Genomic DNA, 17,868 nt, shown 5'->3' with positions numbered 1-17,868 from the left:
GCTGTAGTCCTGAAAATCAGAGCCAGATTCTCATATCACATTCCTTTCTCAGCCATTTTCTAATTCTAATTGCTATTACCAGTATATTCTTTTTATACTAGATAGTTTGACTTCCTCACAGTTTCAAATCTCTAATTCCCAATTAGGCAGAGCCTTCACTTTACTCCATAAGCTAATGGCTCCCACAGAATGTGTTTGTATCCCTCTCTTAAGATGCTTAACACTTTTTACCTGGTAGAATAATGATTTAGAGGTATATGTGTCGCCCTTGCCAGATTTTTGAACTATTTAAGGTTTGGATTGTGTTGGGTCCATTGTTTTATCCGAATAAGTGTCTAACATGATGTGGCACACAGCACAGTACAATAAGTTTCCTGTAGCTCACAAAGACTTTGTCAGGATTACAATAGCAGTACTAAGCATCAGAAATAGCACATCACAAAGTCGTCCAGCTCCAGGGGTGAGGTCAACACCTTAGAAAGAAGAAGTATCTCCCTCCATTTTTAATCCAAAGCTTCTGGCCAGTAGACCCAGAAACATACCACGCCTTCACCATGACTTATCAATTTGTCTGAAATAATAAAAAGGAAAACGAGACGCTATTAGCTCTACTTCCATTCTCCAGTCGATCATCATTCTAAATTATTAATCAGTTGACGTATTGCCAAGAAATTTTCAGATGTCTCTCTAAAAGTATAAAGTAGTCATTTTCAAATGAACAATTAAACATTTTATTCACCTAGAAGTCTTGGTATTTATAGAAAAGCTGATTGGGGACGGTGGGCTTTTTTTTTTTTTTTTTTTTTTTTTTGCCTTTTGGGACCTGGGGAAATAAGAGAGGTCTAGGTGAAACTTGAATGTAGTTTTCCTTCTGTCGCTCACTTATTAATGACCTGAAGTTATAGAATCCTACATTAAAAAAAAAAGATATTCTAAAATATGTCCTGACCAGTTAAGCATATGTAACATTGTTTTTAATAGCATGACACTTCTGACTGATCATTTCTGGCAAGGACAAAGTGATCAATTATCATCCTTTCTTCCTCATGATTGATTTGGCAAAGTACAGCCATAACTCATGCTTTCATGGAGATTACATTCCAGGGGAGGAGACAGTCAAAAGTAAACCAACAACTAAATAAAACAGCTGTGGTTTTACAAAAGAAATAAAAAGGGGGACTAGGAAAAGGAGAAGATGTGCCTTAAGTAAACTGTTAGTAGCAGGAACCATAATCTGTGGATATGAAGAATCCTGAAACTGGGGACCTTATGTGCAATCAAATCCAAAGTGTGAAGATGGCATAGCGTATTCAAAAAATACATATTTTGCTCTAGTTATCAGCTGACCTCAGAGACTCCAAATTTCCAGCGGTATCTACTTTTCTGTCTTTTATTTTAGGTATGTGTTGTTTCACTACTATTATAGCAATTTCTTAGGGATAATTTTCTGAGTAAGAAGCATAGTGTGCAATTTGCATTGTCAGTCTCATTCCATGCTCATTAACAGTCCCCACTTTTATGTAAGTGATGTACTTTTAAAGGTAGTGTGATATGTAGCTAAAAATATTATTTTTTTCCTCTATCTTCTTGGCTTGTTTTTTTTTTAGAGGGAAGGTGAGCAATAATGTTAAGTGTAGCTTCAGCTGTATCTTTAGAAGTTTGCTTAGGCATATTTTGATAGCCCTGACGATGAGAACGCAGCCCAGGAGAACTAGATATCCTCTAATTTTGAAGTATATGCTCTCGGCTACACGTATATGAATTTCTTAGGCCCCGGGCACATTTTCTTTAGGAGATTCAACTCCATGTTATATCAGATATTTTATACTTCTACATTTGAAATGATTTAGTTACATATATTTTGGTTTAATTTTAAAATTGGCTAAAATTTCTCAGCAATCACATGCATTTCAGAAATCACTAAGAAATGAGAAAAGAAGCTAACTTATAAAATGTCTCTAAATGTAGAATTTTTATAATTACTAAATTTAGTAATTAATAACAAAAGCATAATGTTCCATTTTGTTGACATTTCATAAATATCTAATTGTTCTGATTCCATAATTTCTCCATACACTAAAACCAAAATAATTTTTCTTTCTCTTTTAGTTGTCAATAATTTTCAAGGCCCTTGAAAAATGCATTGGCCCTTAAAATCAGGCCTGGGTATCTAAAAGTTAAAGAAAGTATGGAATGTGTGTACATTCCTGTGTCTCATATGACACTAGATAGTGGGAGGGGGGTTCCCCCAAAGTCAAGCTAAGCTGTTAAATCATGTGTGATCCCATTTAGCTCAAATGAATGTACCAAAATACCTATATATTTTTTAAAAAGCCTGCTCTGATTTTACTGTGACTTGTGCACTTCTCTCTGAAGTTCCACTCAACTCACTTACAAAGATTATTTTGCTTTTCTAGCAAATTTTCAAACGTGAGTGCATAAGAATCACCTAGAGCTCTTGTTAAAAATGGAGATGCCTGGGCCCCTATCTCCAAAGAATCGCATTTAATAGATCTAAGTGGATCTCACAAAGCAGAGTTTTTATACTTCTGAAACCCTAAAGGGTTTATAAGCCTTCAGGAAACATTGGTTGATGGGGTGCGGTTGATGATAACAGCTGCTGAATTAGTCTTGCCTTAAATTTCTGGACTACCTGAATCAATGTAGGCCAGTCTCTCTCAATGCTGACTCACATTCGAATCAATTAGCTTTTAAAACAGTTGCCCCCAAAGAGTCTGATTTTTTTGGTCTGGGGCGGAGCTTGGGCACTGACATTTTTTAAAGCTACCATATAAACAAATCAAGTAACACAGATAGCCTAAGAGTGATAGCTCTCAGAAATGTGATGATAAGGCCTAGACCTCCTAAAATGAAAATACCGGAACAGAGATTAAGTGAAAATAAAACCCATCTCTATCCTTTATTCCCAGTGTGTTTCAGCTCCAACACACCCAAATGAGCCTCATAGTTACAGCACAAAAAAACCTGAGCCCTTTCCTTTGGTTTTCATCTGCTGGCAGAATGATTTATTAGCTCTATTATAACAGCAACTCCATTATAATTACAGTGTTTGAATTATAAGCAAAACTAAAAAAGATGTAGAAGGAATAGTCCCTTAATCAAAACTATAAAATGGAACAATTTCTGGCTGCAGTTAAAAGCAAACTCCAAAATATTAAGAATAAGTTTTCCAGCCCTTTGATTTCTGCCTCTTTCCCATAAGAACGACACTAGACATTTTTTCAATTAAGCAGTTTGACAGCCTGAAGAAACCCACAGTGCATGATTTAATGAGCATATACTGTATGCATGGTAATCGGCAAGCTGACAGTTTGCTCATTTCAAACTGACAAGAGAACACTATACATTAGTAAAAAGGTTTTGGGGGTCTCTTTTCATTAAATAAGCATCGCAACTGAGGAACATTCCAGTTGTACTGGCCAAGCTGTCACTGGTGGTCCTGGTGAACTTACTCTCTGTCACTCTCAAAGTCAAGTCTTGACAAAGAAATTACTTTTTGAGAACAAAGCATGAACACAAAATATAGATATTTAAAGGTTCTCGGACGTTGTCAGGGGTTATGTGGATTCTGAGTCATGACTCCACTGGTAATTTAACATTACACAAATTCTAATCCAGTATGTGTAGATTCTTCATAATCACTGCTTTATAAACTGGAGTAATTCTTAGAATGCCAAAACTGTTAAATTACTCAATATTTTAGAAGCAGTGTATTAGACTGAAAAAAAAAAGGCTTTGGTGACAGAGATACAGGGGTTCAAATTCTGACTAAAACCATTATATGGCCTTGGTCAAGTGACATAGCACTTATCTGGAGCTGAGTTTCCTAACTTATAAAACATGGACAAGTGTGGGTCCCAGGTCTGGCTGTGATCCAGACTCATGGCTAGGGATAGGACTCCAAATTTAGATTGTCACATTAATATAGTAGGGCACCTGCGCCTAACTGATGTAAGCATGATTGAGCTTACTGTATCATGTACGTGTAGCAAAATGCCACTATTGTTCTCTTACATATATAAAGTTCATGCAGTCCCCTAGCACAGAAGCATGTTCCCCGCAATAAAGTTGGTGCCTGCCATTTCATTTTCATGTCAGCTCCTCATGCATTCTTTCAACTGGGCATCTCGCCACCAAAATCTTCCCTTCTTGATCATCTAGTGCTGACAACAATAACAACTATTTTGTGTGGAGAAGACTGTAAAATGCTTCTCACAGTTGCTGAGGGTACTAAAACAAGCTGACTCACAGTTGAGAGTAGAAGTTTTAATGAAGTTAACTACAGTCTGACTCTCCTGAGATTTCTAGGGGTTACATAAGAAGGAAAACAATACACTAACATTTATGCACCAATGTGGTCTCATTTAAAACTATGAAGATTCTGAAAGGTAGGTGTTATTACCCCATTTTTATAAAACCTGAAAAATTGTAAGGGATCTGAAAAAATGAAAAATTTCTGACATGAAACTTCTTTGCTCTGCCTACCAGAAAACTCAGAGTGAATTTTTGTGCTCAATGTGTATTTGCAACTCTCTTAGCAGTAGTGGTAAGAGGATTTGTTTCCTGATTTTTTATGTATATTTTATTGATCTTATTTTAAATTGGATATAAGCGACCACGAATGAGGTAGAGATTTCTTAGGTAGCTAGTAAGGGATCAATGACCAGGATTCGTGTCACTTGATTCTACTATGGACCTCACATAAAATATGGAAATTACATAATGGATCTCACAAGCAAATACAGTAAAGCCAAAATTTATTGCTTAGGTTCTATGTCATGGGGAGGGAAAAACATATCAGCCTTCTATTTAAGAGAGGAATAGGAAAGCTTCAGTGTCCTTATTTCTAAAATGAGGATAATATCTATTTCTTAACACTGATATGAATGCAAAATCATTCAGTGTAGTATTTGATACAAAGTAACACTTAAAAAGTCTGAAACATTAACCCTTTATGATATAAATGCAGTTCTACTAATCAGAAATAGTAAAACTAACTCTTAAATAATAGTAAAAATAACTCTTAAACATCATTTAGAAGTCACTTAGCCCTCTGAACTCCATTCACTGATGTAAAATTCTGTTCCAGGCAAAGCCAAGATCCATACTTACTGCCCTTCCTTCATGTCATAAGGCTCTTGGAAATCTGTCAACAATCTCTAAATTCTTACTGTAAACATGTCTACTGGAAACACAGAAATCTATCAAGAATATGCACATCTGAAGTTCTCAGATTCATAAGTCATACAAAAGAATACTCAAAAAACTGGTCCAAAATCATGGGTCTGTCTCTATGTACAAAAGCAAGCTTCCCCATGTTTCACAGCCATTGACTATACCCAAAATGTCGCTATATTTACCATTATTACAATGTTCATTTGTCCTCGAGGGAGTCCAAGAAAGGGCACTGTAGATCCTCATTGCATGCCCTAATAAAAATGGATCGGTGATGATTCCACAGAAGAAATGATGTAGTGTGGCGGGGGAAGCTTTGCAAATAGACAGACCCGAATGTTAAGTCTGGTTCTCTCATCCATCCATTATATGACATTGGACAACATACTGAACCTCTCTGAGCCTCTGATTCTTCTACTGACAAATGGAGGAAATACTTCTAACTTGTATAACTATTGTAAGCAGGAGTGATATTCAAGATATTTAACAACTAGTATGGTGAGGGCACCAAACAGAATGGACTGAAGAGCTGTTCTCGTGCATACTAATTAAAAATGAACTCTGTTTGACAAATTAAATTATGAGAGTGACTATCTTGGTCTTGGATCATGGCAAGTGCTCAAACATATCAAATGCATTAAATGAAGCAAACACACATTGCATAACAATGTGTAATGAAACACTTATAAGTAGTTAGACATACAGATATCTATACTCTCCAACTGTTTTTTATTCACTTGTGTAGCTTTGATTCCACAAATTTTAATTGTTGATTTTATTAAAAATAATTGTTGATTTTATTAAATGGTTGTCAGCTAAAGCGATGAGCCATCTATGTCTTTTGACTCACAGTTGAGATAGTCCTCAAAAAATTCTGGACTCAAAAATACTTAAATTGGTCTCGCTTGGAATTTTATCAGATATATATGCTCATTTATCATTCTTATTTCATCTTAAAGTAATGACCCTTTTGTTATTAAGGAATGTCCTTCTTCATCTTTGGTAATACTTTTTGTCTTGGAGCTTAATTTGTCTGGTATTAATATAGCTAAACTAGACTACTTATGCTGTTTCTATGGTATTTCTTTTTCCATTAATTTAATTTAAACTTATCTGTAACAAAGTTTCTCTCTTAATAGAATATAGTTGTTCTTTTTAATCCACTCTGATAAACTCAGCCTTTTAATTAAGGTATATAGTCCATTAACGTTTAATATAATTACTAATATGGCTGCATATAGGGCTAAAATTGTATTAGTTTTCTGTTTGCTTCCTCTGTTTCTTGTCCTCTATTCCTTCTTCCCTGCATTCTTTTTGGATCATTTTTTTTTTTAATTTTGTATTCTAATGGAAGTGAGCTGCAGGCAGGCTGATGGTAATGTGGCTCAGAGGCTGTTCGCAGAGCGAGTTTGAAGATGAACGCCAGAGGACTTGGATCGTAGCTGAAGAACAGTTTTCCAGTTACTGAACTTTCAGCAAGCAGACATTTCGAAAGTCATGATCTACTTCGAAAAGGTTTTTCCTGTGTGAAAAATGAACTTTTACCCAGTCGTCCTCTAGAATTATCAGAAAAAAAATTCCAGCTCAACCAAGATAAAATGAACTTTTCCACACTGAGAAACATCCAGGGTCTATTCACCCCACTAAAACTGCAGATGGAATTCAAGGCAGTGCAGCAGGTTCAGCATCTTCCATTTCTTCCAAGTTCAAACCTTTCCCTGGATATTTTGAGGGGTAACAATGGGACTATTGGATTTGAAGACGTTCTTAATGACCCGTCACAAAGTGAACTAATAGGAGAACCGCACTTGATGGTGGAATATAAACTCAGGTTACTGTAACACAGTGTGCTGTTCATGGAAACACAGAGGGGCTGCAGCACATTTCTAGTCATCTTCTTACTGTAATTTCATGTACACATTAAAAGTACTGACACATCAGACTTGTTAAAAAAATTTGTATTCTATTTCATCTATTTAGTAACTGTCTTGGAGATAAAAATATAAATTCTTGACCTTTTACAGTCTAATTAAATTTCCTACTATCACATATAAAATTTGAAAACCCTGCAATTCTGTAAGTCCATTTATCATCTTCCCATTCTTTATGCTAAAATTGCCACATGTGCTACATCTACACACAGTATATTATAAACAACATAAGGCAGAGCTATAATTTTTGCATTAAAAGGTCCTATTTATTTTAAAGATAAAAATATTCTTTTACATTTATGATCTCTGATGTTTTTCATTCCTTCTTGAAGACTTAAGCTTCCACCTGATGTTATCTCACTTTAGCCTAAACAACTTTCTTTAGCATTTTGTGTGGTATAGATCGACTGGTAATGAATTCTCTTAGTTTTATCTAAAAAAGTCTTTAAGTTTCTTTTATTCTCAAAGGATATTTTCACTATACATAGGTTTCTGGGTGTTTAAAATTTCTTTTCCTCCTCTGTAAAAATTGTTTCACTTTTTCTGGCCTCTGTAGTTTCTGCTGAGAAATCAATGCTCATTTAAAGCACTGTTCCCTGGATGGTAATGTGCCATTTTTCTCTGGCTACTGTCAAGATTCCTCTTTATTGTTGGTGTCCAGAAGTTTGAGTACAATGTGCCTATGCGTGGCTTTCTTCAAATTTATTCCATTTGGGGTTTGTTGAGTTTCTCGATCTGTAAATTTTTGTATTTCATCAAATTTGAAAAATTTTTGTCATTATTTCTTCAAATACTTTTCAGTCCCATTCTCTTTCTCTTCTTCTTCTGAGAATGTTAGACATTTTTATTTTTGTTATTCAGAACTTGGAGGCTGTGTTCACTTTTTTTTCCTGTTCAGTATTTTAAATATTTTTTCTTTATTTTCTTCAGAATAAAAATTTCAATTGATCTATCTTCAGGTTCACTGACACGTTCCTTTGTTAATTCTAACTAATGTAAGTCCACTCAGTGAATTTTTATTCTAAATATTGTATTTTTCAGTTCTAGAGTTTTCATTTGGTTCATATTATGTTTCTATTGACAATATTTTTATTCATTTTGAGTGCATTTTTTTTTTGTCCTTCATTGAGTATGTTTATAATAGCTTTTTAAAACTTTTTGCTAATTCACACATTTGGGTGATCTTCAAATTGGTCTCAGATAATTGCCTTTTCACTTCAGAATGAGTTACATTTTCTTGGTTCTTCATATGCTATGTAATTTGGGGTTGTAACATGTGAATGTATGAATACAAATATTATGCAGTGAAGCCTGCTAGAGTTCACTGATGAGCACTGATTTATTTGTTTTAGCAGGCAATTAATTTGGTTATACTCAAATTAAAAACTATCTATTTGAGGTGGCAGCTCAAATCTCAGTTCAGTTCTTTTACCTTTAGCTGTGCTAGTTTGTGTCTGCTCCATGCACGTGTGTTTCAAGAGTCAAAAATTTGGGTAGTGTTTATACACAGAATTGGGAGCATCCTCTGTTTGCCTCTTTCTTTTCCAGAATTCTAAATTCATTTTCCATTGATTGTGGATGCCCTGAACTCTGTTCTTTGGATCTTCAAACCAAAAAGACTGTGTGATTTCTACTAGCATTAGCCACCCCAACACATATTAAGTTTAGCCTGCCTTTGGTCTAAAAGTTGTAAAATGGAGAACTCACTCTGCATTGGTTCTTGCATTTAAGTTTTGAATTTCAATTCCCCTCTAGAATCTCCCTGCTATTTCCACTCTCTAGTACCTTCACATAAGTTTTCCCTCATACTTTGTAGTTGTTATCTGTGAGAATGTCAGGTTCAGAAGAGCCATGCTAAAAGCAGAAACAAGTAAAAACATTTAGGAAACATTCCTTTGCATTTCCTAGGTCCTCTCCTCAAAATATTTAACCTCTACCTATAACCTCATCTAGTGATATTCGCTTTGGATTTTAAATAGAAATATAAGTCAGACTCAGAGCTTCCTTGATCATCTTGCCAAGCACATGAGAATATGTGGAATGAAAGCACAGCATAAAGTTAAATCATAAAAATGATAAATCATCCATCAAATCTGGCTCTTAGACTGGCAGCATCTAATCTCAAAGCAATGAGACTTCTATAGGATCATGACTACCTAACATTATCTACATGGTATTTTGCCATGTTATTTACTTTACTTTTTTTTTTTTTTTTTGGTTTCATACATCTCTATATGCAGCCTTGTTGAAATCTTCAATAAGAAATATGCTAAGATAAACAGAATATTAAAATAATACCTTTTAATACCAACAGAGAAGAGGTAAGTGGACATCTCCATCTAAGAATAATCCTTATGGCATTTCTTGAGGGGTTCTATGCACCAGGCACCTTGCTAATCATTTTATATAAATTGTCATTTAATCCTTCATGACCAGTCTATGAGGCGGATCCTATAATTAGCCTTTTTTTATGGAGGAAATAACCAGAGTTCAGAGAAGTTAAGTGAGTTAACTAAGACCACACAGCAAACAGCAGAAATCCAAGTCAGTCCTCTTCAAGAGGACAAACAGCAAAGAGTATATATCAGGAGTCATGAACTACATGCCATTTACTTTAGGAGAGAAAAAGAAAAGTCTTTCTAAGCAAAAAGGAATAAGTGAGGATTCTAAAACTTAAGTTATATTCTACAATACCTCTTTCCACTAATTATTGATATTAGAAACCCCTTCTTTCAAATATATATTTTATATTTTTTTTAAAAAAGCCTTGCTCCAGGACTTAAAAATACTGGCCAGAGAAATTACACAGGATCAAATAATTCCATGCAAAAACTCATAGTAAAGAAGCTTGCAGTACCAGTGCTCCATTTCACCTCATTTCATTTATTATCCTTAAACCATCTCTGTTTTCAAAAAACAAAACAAAACAAAAAAACTCTCTAAACAGACAGGTGATTCACCAGAGAGAAATCAGGCACATTAGGAAGCGAAGATGCCTGCTTTATCCTACCACAACCTGCGTTTGGTGAGTACTTCTAAAAGATGCAGCAATGTCTCACAGTCTTACAAATTTTAGGGGCAATCCTGCCTCACTCTGGAAACTTTGCATAAACCCATTGGTTTCAGGTGACTGTGGAAAAAGAGAGAAAGGAAGGCACGGTCAATGGTTACTAGGTTGATAGTGTAAAATTGAACCAGAAGACTGGGTCTTGATTGAAAGCAAGAAAAGGAATATAGTATCTTTGTGTTCTGACAAATGGGGCTAGTCAAGATTTATGTTTCTATATGCATGTGCTAAATTGTTTGCTGAGACCTCAGAATGGGAAATAGAATTAAGGGAGTTAAGATGAGAAGGGGTGATAAAAAAGGAGAGCAATGTATACACATGAGTTCTAGGGAGGGGTTAAATGAACATAGTCCACTGATGACATCCAGGGGAAATTTTACCATATTTTTTCATTTCTCTTCCTTTACTGCCAATTTTAAAAACACGTACTCAAGTTATCCAGTGAAACCATTCCCAGGCATATGAAAACAAGTGATTGTTTTGCCCTATCTTTAAGTCTTTTTATAAGATTTATGCTTCATTGGTCTTAACATATGCCATAGGACTTACTCTGACCAGTAATGATCCCATATTATTTTAAAAGATAGGTTTCATATAAGAAGCGTTTCCCTTCTGCTACTAATTTCATTTCAGTTGCATGATCATTCTCAAAGCCATGCAAAGCATAATAACCTTGACTTTGAAACTCTTTAACCTTACTTTTACTCATAAAAATTATTAAATATGTGTAACTGTCTGGTGGGGGGAGAATAATATAATAGCATGTCAATCAGGTAACAGTTAAGCTACCTTTCATGGAAAGGAAAGGTAATGCTTTCTTCAAAAAGTTAAGTCATCACTCCTTTGTTTAACTGACATAATATTTATACCCCAATTTTAAAATGGCAGCTACAAATAGAAGTCTAGAGAGGGTAAATTCTCTAAGGGAATCGAGCCCTGAAATTTTACCATTTTAAAAGTTCTATTTTATATGTACATAAGGATGTTGCTACTATTATAAGGATGTCCATGTAAGTCAATTATAACAAACTCTATTTAAAAAATTTAAATTAAGTAAACACTACCTCTCCGACTACTGCTTCTTCCTTGGAGTACTCAGTGGCAGGATGCACAGAGCTTTTACAGAGGGTGTAGGCAGACAGGTGGTCCTGGGATACCTACATCATGAAAAAGAATTCAGACGATTTTGTCAGTGATCTGAATGGCTCCTAAGTACAATTTCATTAGGGATAATTTCAATAAATGCTAAATTAGCTGACTCCATCGGTTTTGTTAAAAGGGCAGAATAAAGGTACATGTATGATTTCTGGAGGTATTATCATTACTCAGCCTACGAGAGACTGTGGCTCAAGAGTAGCTTAAAGTGACTCATACAAAATCACTTAGAGGAAGTGGCAGAATAGTGCCCTGACACTCCATCTTCTAATTTCTAGTCTCAGACTGTTCTGGCTGCATTATTTGACACCCCTCAGGAGCTGACAAGTCCTGGCACTGGGCCATTCTCTTTTGCAAAAAAACGAAGTCAACCCACAAGTCTGATAGGAAGAGTACTTTTCTGGTTTTGTGGTAGTCTATGACAAATCACCTTTCTGAAGAGTATTTTGTGAGTCACTTTACTTTCTTTCCTTTGAAACCCTGGTATCCACAAGACTCTGAGGGACTCTGACAATGGAAGAAACAAGGTTTTTGGTTCAACTGACCTGAGTTTGAACTGTACTATAGGCATTTACTATCTCTGTGCCTTATACAGCTGCTCAACTTCACTGAGCCTCACTTTCTCCCTCTGTCAAATGGGCATAATAATATTTGAGGGGCATCTATCAAGAGGATGATTTTTTTAAATGAGGGTGAAGAACCATGGACAGTTCCTGGCACACATTAGGTACTCAGGCAAAGTGAGAGCCCTGTGCTCCACCTGACTTGCATGGATAACTCCAAAGCAGGTAAATGACCAAAAACTGACAACGGCAATATTCTAATCCTCCAGCTGGTCAGTTCCTCTTTGCTCTGACCTCTACCTTTGCTTTTCCTTTACGTGCCTTCTTTGAAATAAAAGTATCATAATTATAAATACCTATTCATTTCCTAAGATTATGCAAAAAAAAAATAAATACTTATTCATTTCCTAAGATTATGTTAAAAAATAATGTAAAGAAATAATTTTATTTCTTTATCTAATGGTTTTGCTCCATAGCATGCTGCACAATCTGCTCAGTGCAGTAACTGAGCACAGATAATCATTCATCCAACAAATATTTATTGAGTTCCGACTAAGGTGTCAGGCACTATTCTCTACAGCAGTGAACATAATAGCCCCAAATCCTGCTTCCATGATGGCTACATTCTGGTTGGAAAGACAAACAACAAACATAATAAAAATGTAAATACATAGTTGGTTAAATAGTACTGAGTGCTCTGGAGAAACCTAGAGTGGGAAAAGAGATGACAAGTATTGTGAGTTGAATTATGGCCTTACCGCACACCCATCCCAAAAGGAAAACAAAAAAAAAGATACACTGAAGTCCCAAGCTCCAGGTCCTCAGAATGTGACCTTATTTGGAAATAAGATCATTGCAGATGCAATTAGTTAAGATGCACTCATTCTAGAGTAGAGTGAGCTCCAGTGTGACTGGTGCCCTTATAAGAAGACGCTGGGTGAAGTAAAGATGCACAGGGCGAACACCATTTGATGACAAAAGCAGAGACTGGACTTATGCAGCTGCAAGCCAAAGAATTCTAAGGATCAACAGTATTCCACCAGAGGCCAAGAAGAGGCAAGAAAGGACTTGCTGGTTGCAGAGGAAGCATGACACTGGTGACACTTCAGTTTAAGACTCATAGCCTCCAGAACTGTGAGACAATAAATATCTTTTGCCTTAAGCCACCCAATTTATGGTACTTTGTTATGACAGTCCTAGGAAACTAATATAGTGAGTTTGGGGAAATTGTTGCATTTTTAAGCAAAGAGATCAGGAAAGATATCACTGAGAGGATAACATTTCGGGAAAGACTTCAATAAGGTATAGAAGATGTCTCTAGATGAAGAAAGTTCCAGGTAGAGGGAACAGAAAATGCAAAGGTCCAAGGCAGGAGAATGCTTGGTATGTTAGAAGAACAGCACAGCCCAGAGGCCAGTGTGGCTGGAGCAGGGAGAGGAGAGTGGTAAGAGACAATGGCAGAGCCATGACAGGAAGAGGAAGGAAAAAGGAAGGCAGGCAGGTAGGCAGATAGGCCATCACCAGTTCTTGAGGGTACTTAAACTGGTCACAGATTGTTGGTTTTTTAAGGATGAAGCTCAAAACTATGTTTTAATAATCAGTGAGACTGATAGTGATTCCTCCCAGGCTGGCTCAGCTTGGAGGGCTAAATTTAAGTTTGGCCAGCAGAGGGAACCATCTGTCATTTGGAAAGACACTGAGCCTTCAGCCAGGAGAACATCAGAACACCTCATGTAGCCATCATCTTCAGCACATGCCAGGGCCTCTGGAACCACAGCAAAGAGGAAACACACATTTACAGACAAAGTAAACTGAGAGTGTGCCATGGAAATCTTTTAGACTTTTCTAAAAGGCTCATTGCAATTTCCTAGAATCAAGGGAACAATATTCTTGGTTAGTTCTTCAGCCGACCTATCAATTTTGCTTTTCATATTTCTCTCTTTGAAGCAAGTTTGCTATTAACCTTATATGTTCTAGGGCTTGAGATTAGATTTTCCCTCCTCCAAAATAAAATTTTTGCTTTAAAAAGAAGTTAGCCTTATTATAATTAATTTTTGCTGCTAATAACCAAAAGATCCTCTTTGAGACAAGGAGGTCGTTCTTTAAAGAGGCTAGAGGTATAAAAAAATGTTCCTTCTCTTCCTGGAGGGAGAATCTACAGAGGAGAAAAGCTTGCAGAAAAGCTCTATAATCATAAAGTGAAAGTCCAAAAGATACATCCTCCTGGGTCACTATTGTGTGTTTAAAAATGCCTTATGTATACACTTATTTGAGAGACCTTAAGGCCTTGAAAAAGCAGTTAGCTAAAACCATAAAGAAAAACCTGGCAAACTCCATATCGTTACATAATGCAACTAGGAAGCAGAAAACACCAATTCAATGCTGGATCTGCCTCAACTGCTTCGCCCTATCATAGCCCTAATATTTAAATATCATCTTTTTGTGTGTGTCATCCTACAGATGGAGTTTGAGTTGGTTTCTATCAATAAAATAAACAAACAAAGTAAAAAGGGAATGTTATGAATAAGTTACCAATGTAAATGTGCTATTTTGTGCCTTTGAATTTGGGTGATGATAAACATGATTCCACACATGGAAATTAGACTTTTCAGAGATACTACACTGAATCATTTAATTTGTCTGAGTAAGTACTTATAATAACATGGCTGCTCTGCACTGCAATAAACATTGGATTTTCAAATGAAGAAATGAAGTATGTGATAATTCCTTATAAATGGAACTGCAGCAAAAGGCATTCCGCAAAGGGCTGTGCACCAGAGAAGATGGGTGAAAAAACATCCTACTCCAATCCCCTGAAAATGAAAACAAATCATCATATGACCTCTGGTTCTACATTTTTTGCTCTTGGCTAAAAACACAGTTGAAGCCTTACAATGAAATGATGAGAGACTTGCTATTTTGGGTTGTCACAAGGTATCTTATCACAGTACTCAGGATACATGAGGACACGATCTTTTCATTCCTCCACATCATGAATTGAGGATGCATTGGCAAAATTGCATAAGGAGGCAATTTTGCATAACTGTTAAGAATGTGCACCTGGACTTTACCAACCAAATAAATGCATGACTCCATCTAAATCATTAATCTGTCTTCTTGTTCATTTTCCTCATTGGTAAAATTGGGATAATAATTTAGCCTTCCTCATAGAGTTATAAGGGAGTCGATTAATGTAAAGGGCTTGGAACATGGTTAGAATTCAAGAGTAGTTATCATCACTTTTTTTTTAATCATCATCATCATCATTATTATGTTTAACAGTATCCTCATTTTCATCCATTACCCTCATTTCCATCCATTATCCTCATTTTCACAGCAAAGGAAATCATCAATGAAATGAAAAGGCAACCCACTGACTGAATGGGAGAAAATAATTGCAAATCATATACCTGATCAGGGGCTAATATCCAAAATATACAAAGAATTCATACAACTTAATAGAAAAAAAATCTGATTTAAAAAACGGGCAGAGGACCTGAATAGACATTTCTCCAAAGAAGAATTACAAATGGCCAACAAGCACATGAAAAGCTTCTCAACAGTCACTAATCAGGAGGGAAATGCAAATCAAAACCTCACGCATGTCAGAATGGCTATTGTGAAAAAGTCAACGAATAACAAGTGTGAAGGAGAATGTGGAGAAAAGGGATCCCTCATGCACTGTTGGTGGGATTGTAAATTGGTGAAGCCACTATGAAAAACAGTATGGAGGTTCCTCAAAAAAATTAAACTAGAATACCAGATGATGTAATGATTCCACCTCCCGGCATTTATCCGAAGGAAACAAAAACACGAATTCAAAAAAATATATGTATCCCTATGTTCATTGCAGCATTATTTGCAATAGATTTCTATCACTAGATGAATGGATAAATAAGACATGAGATACACACATACACACGCATGCACACACACAGTGGAATATTATTCAGCCATAAAAAAGAATGAAATCTTGCCATTTACAACATGGATAGACCTCAAGGGCATTATGCTAGTGAAATAAGTCAGACAGAGAAAGACAAATATTGTATTAAGAGAGGAGGCATCTGAAAAATGCAAAGGAAAGGGCTTGCAGAAATGACCAACTCAGCCGGTTATAGATTAACCACAGCCTATAGGTCTTTAAATGGCCTTATGGAAACTCTTGCCACACGTAAGGATCTGTAAATAGGTAGGACTGGTGGTCCGGGAATTCTTTCCCCCTTGCAGCCCCGACCTGAAACTTCCCCTCCCACCCTGAGTCACGAAGTGCACGTAAACCCTCAGACAAAGGAATCACACGCCCCTTGCATGGACACTGCAGGGGTGTATAAGCTGTAAGAACTCTAACCGGGCGAGTACGTGCTTTTGTGCTGTCTAGAGCCTCATGTGCTCCGCTGGCCTAATAAGCTCTCCTTCCTATAACAAAGTTGTCTCAGCGTCCAAATTTCCTCCGTCGGGTGTCGCATCCTGCAACAGTATGATTTCTCTTATGTGGGGAATCTAAAAAGAGAAAAACAAGCTCATAGGTACAAAGAGCAGATTGGTGAGTTTAAGAGGTGGGGGGAATAGGAGAAATGGATGAACAATTTTTTTAGTTTAAATAAATTGAATTAAAAATTTTTTCAAGCACAACTCACCACATTGTTTGGTAATTAATTACTGACATTCGCCTAACAAAGAATTTATTATCTAATAAGTGCCAAGCACTATGCTAGAGGCTGGGGTCCTAAGGTGATCAAAATCAAACATGATCTATGCCTCCTGGAAGTCATTAAAGGAGATGGACATAGGTCAAAGACTCCCACAAAAAGTGTATCTTTAGAGCTCATCTGAAGGAAGAGCTCTAAAGAGAAGGAGTAGATCATTCTAAGAGATACTAAAACAAAGGAACTTGAATTAAACTGGAGACCTGAAGAGTGAGAAAAAAGTAAACAAGGGGTGGAAGCATGACTTCCTAAAGAGAGAGAACACAACATTCAAAGTATATAATGTGTCTTCATTGTTGCTCAAAGTCAGTGTAAAATAGTCCATTGGATAGTTCAATGTAATTGAACAACTATATATCAAATACCTACTATAATTTAGGCACTGTGCTGAGCCCTAGGACACAACAGTAAGCAAGATTAATTCTAACCCTCACCTTTTCCTCCCAATACTGATTCCTCTGTTTGAAAAATGCACTAAGTAACCAATAAATTCCACCTTTAGTTTTTATCCCAAAGAGATTCCAACTATACGGAAAAATTGCAATGCTTTCTGTAAGACAGGAATACTATGCACACCACAAGATTCCCATTCTGCCTTGGGGGCCAGGAAACCAACAACCATTTAGTTCATTCCACGGGCCTACTAACTTATACTAGTAAAGAGAGTAACATTTCTGTTTTATGGTTGTTCTATTACTAGCATACTACCTCTAATTTAGGAAGTTGGTATAAGAGGGGAAGGAAGGGAAACGAAAATAGAAACAGAAGGGAAAGTTTATTGAGGTCTGAGAATTGTCCAATGCACCTTTTGTAGTTTTCATAGTGGTAAACATGAAGCTGAATGAAAAGCAGTTAACTTCTGATTGAAGAATAGACAAATGAAGAACACAAAACTTTCCTGGATCAACTTGGGTTCAATTATAAGAGAGAAAAGGTGGAACTTGCTTACTTCTCTCTAACCTCCATTCCAGAGAAAGCTCAAAAAAGTAGCTGAAAAGTTACTCAATAACCAAACAGAAGAACCATAGAGACCAAAAGAGAGTGCTAAGAGACCTTTAAGGTAGCATTAGAGATCTATTTCAAGGAACAAGATACTTATAACTAGCACTTTCTCTAGTGCTAGTCAAAACAAGACAAATGTCATAGTGTCAACTGATATCTAAGTAATGGAAAAAATGTTAAGCTTCTTTGTGACAAAAAAGAAAATATATTTGCAATTCTATTTCCTAATATTCTCTCAGTTATTT

At 36.2% G+C, this 17,868-nt stretch overlaps 1 protein-coding gene across 4 annotated transcripts in view; it reads right to left on the bottom strand.

Annotated features, from left to right (window-relative positions):
- The window catches only part of FHIT (fragile histidine triad diadenosine triphosphatase), a 1,065,768-nt gene that overhangs the window by 930,534 nt on the left and 117,366 nt on the right, over nt 1–17,868 (bottom strand). For 2 of the 4 annotated variants that reach the window (XM_039858526.1, XM_039858527.1), the window contains exon 3: nt 11,259–11,351. The exons of the other annotated variants lie outside the window; for them this stretch is intronic. The gene's annotated coding sequence lies outside the window, so the exon portion shown is untranslated. The remainder of the gene's footprint in view (nt 1–11,258; nt 11,352–17,868) is intronic. 4 annotated transcript variants of the gene reach the window in all.

The sequence above is a fragment of the Pteropus medius genome, unplaced genomic scaffold (assembly GCF_902729225.1).
Source record: "Pteropus medius unplaced genomic scaffold, Ma_sr-lr_union100, whole genome shotgun sequence".
Lineage (NCBI taxonomy): Eukaryota > Metazoa > Chordata > Mammalia > Chiroptera > Pteropodidae > Pteropus > Pteropus medius.
Note: the sequence above shows the minus strand (reverse complement) of the source record. Positions and strands in the feature narration are given on the sequence as shown.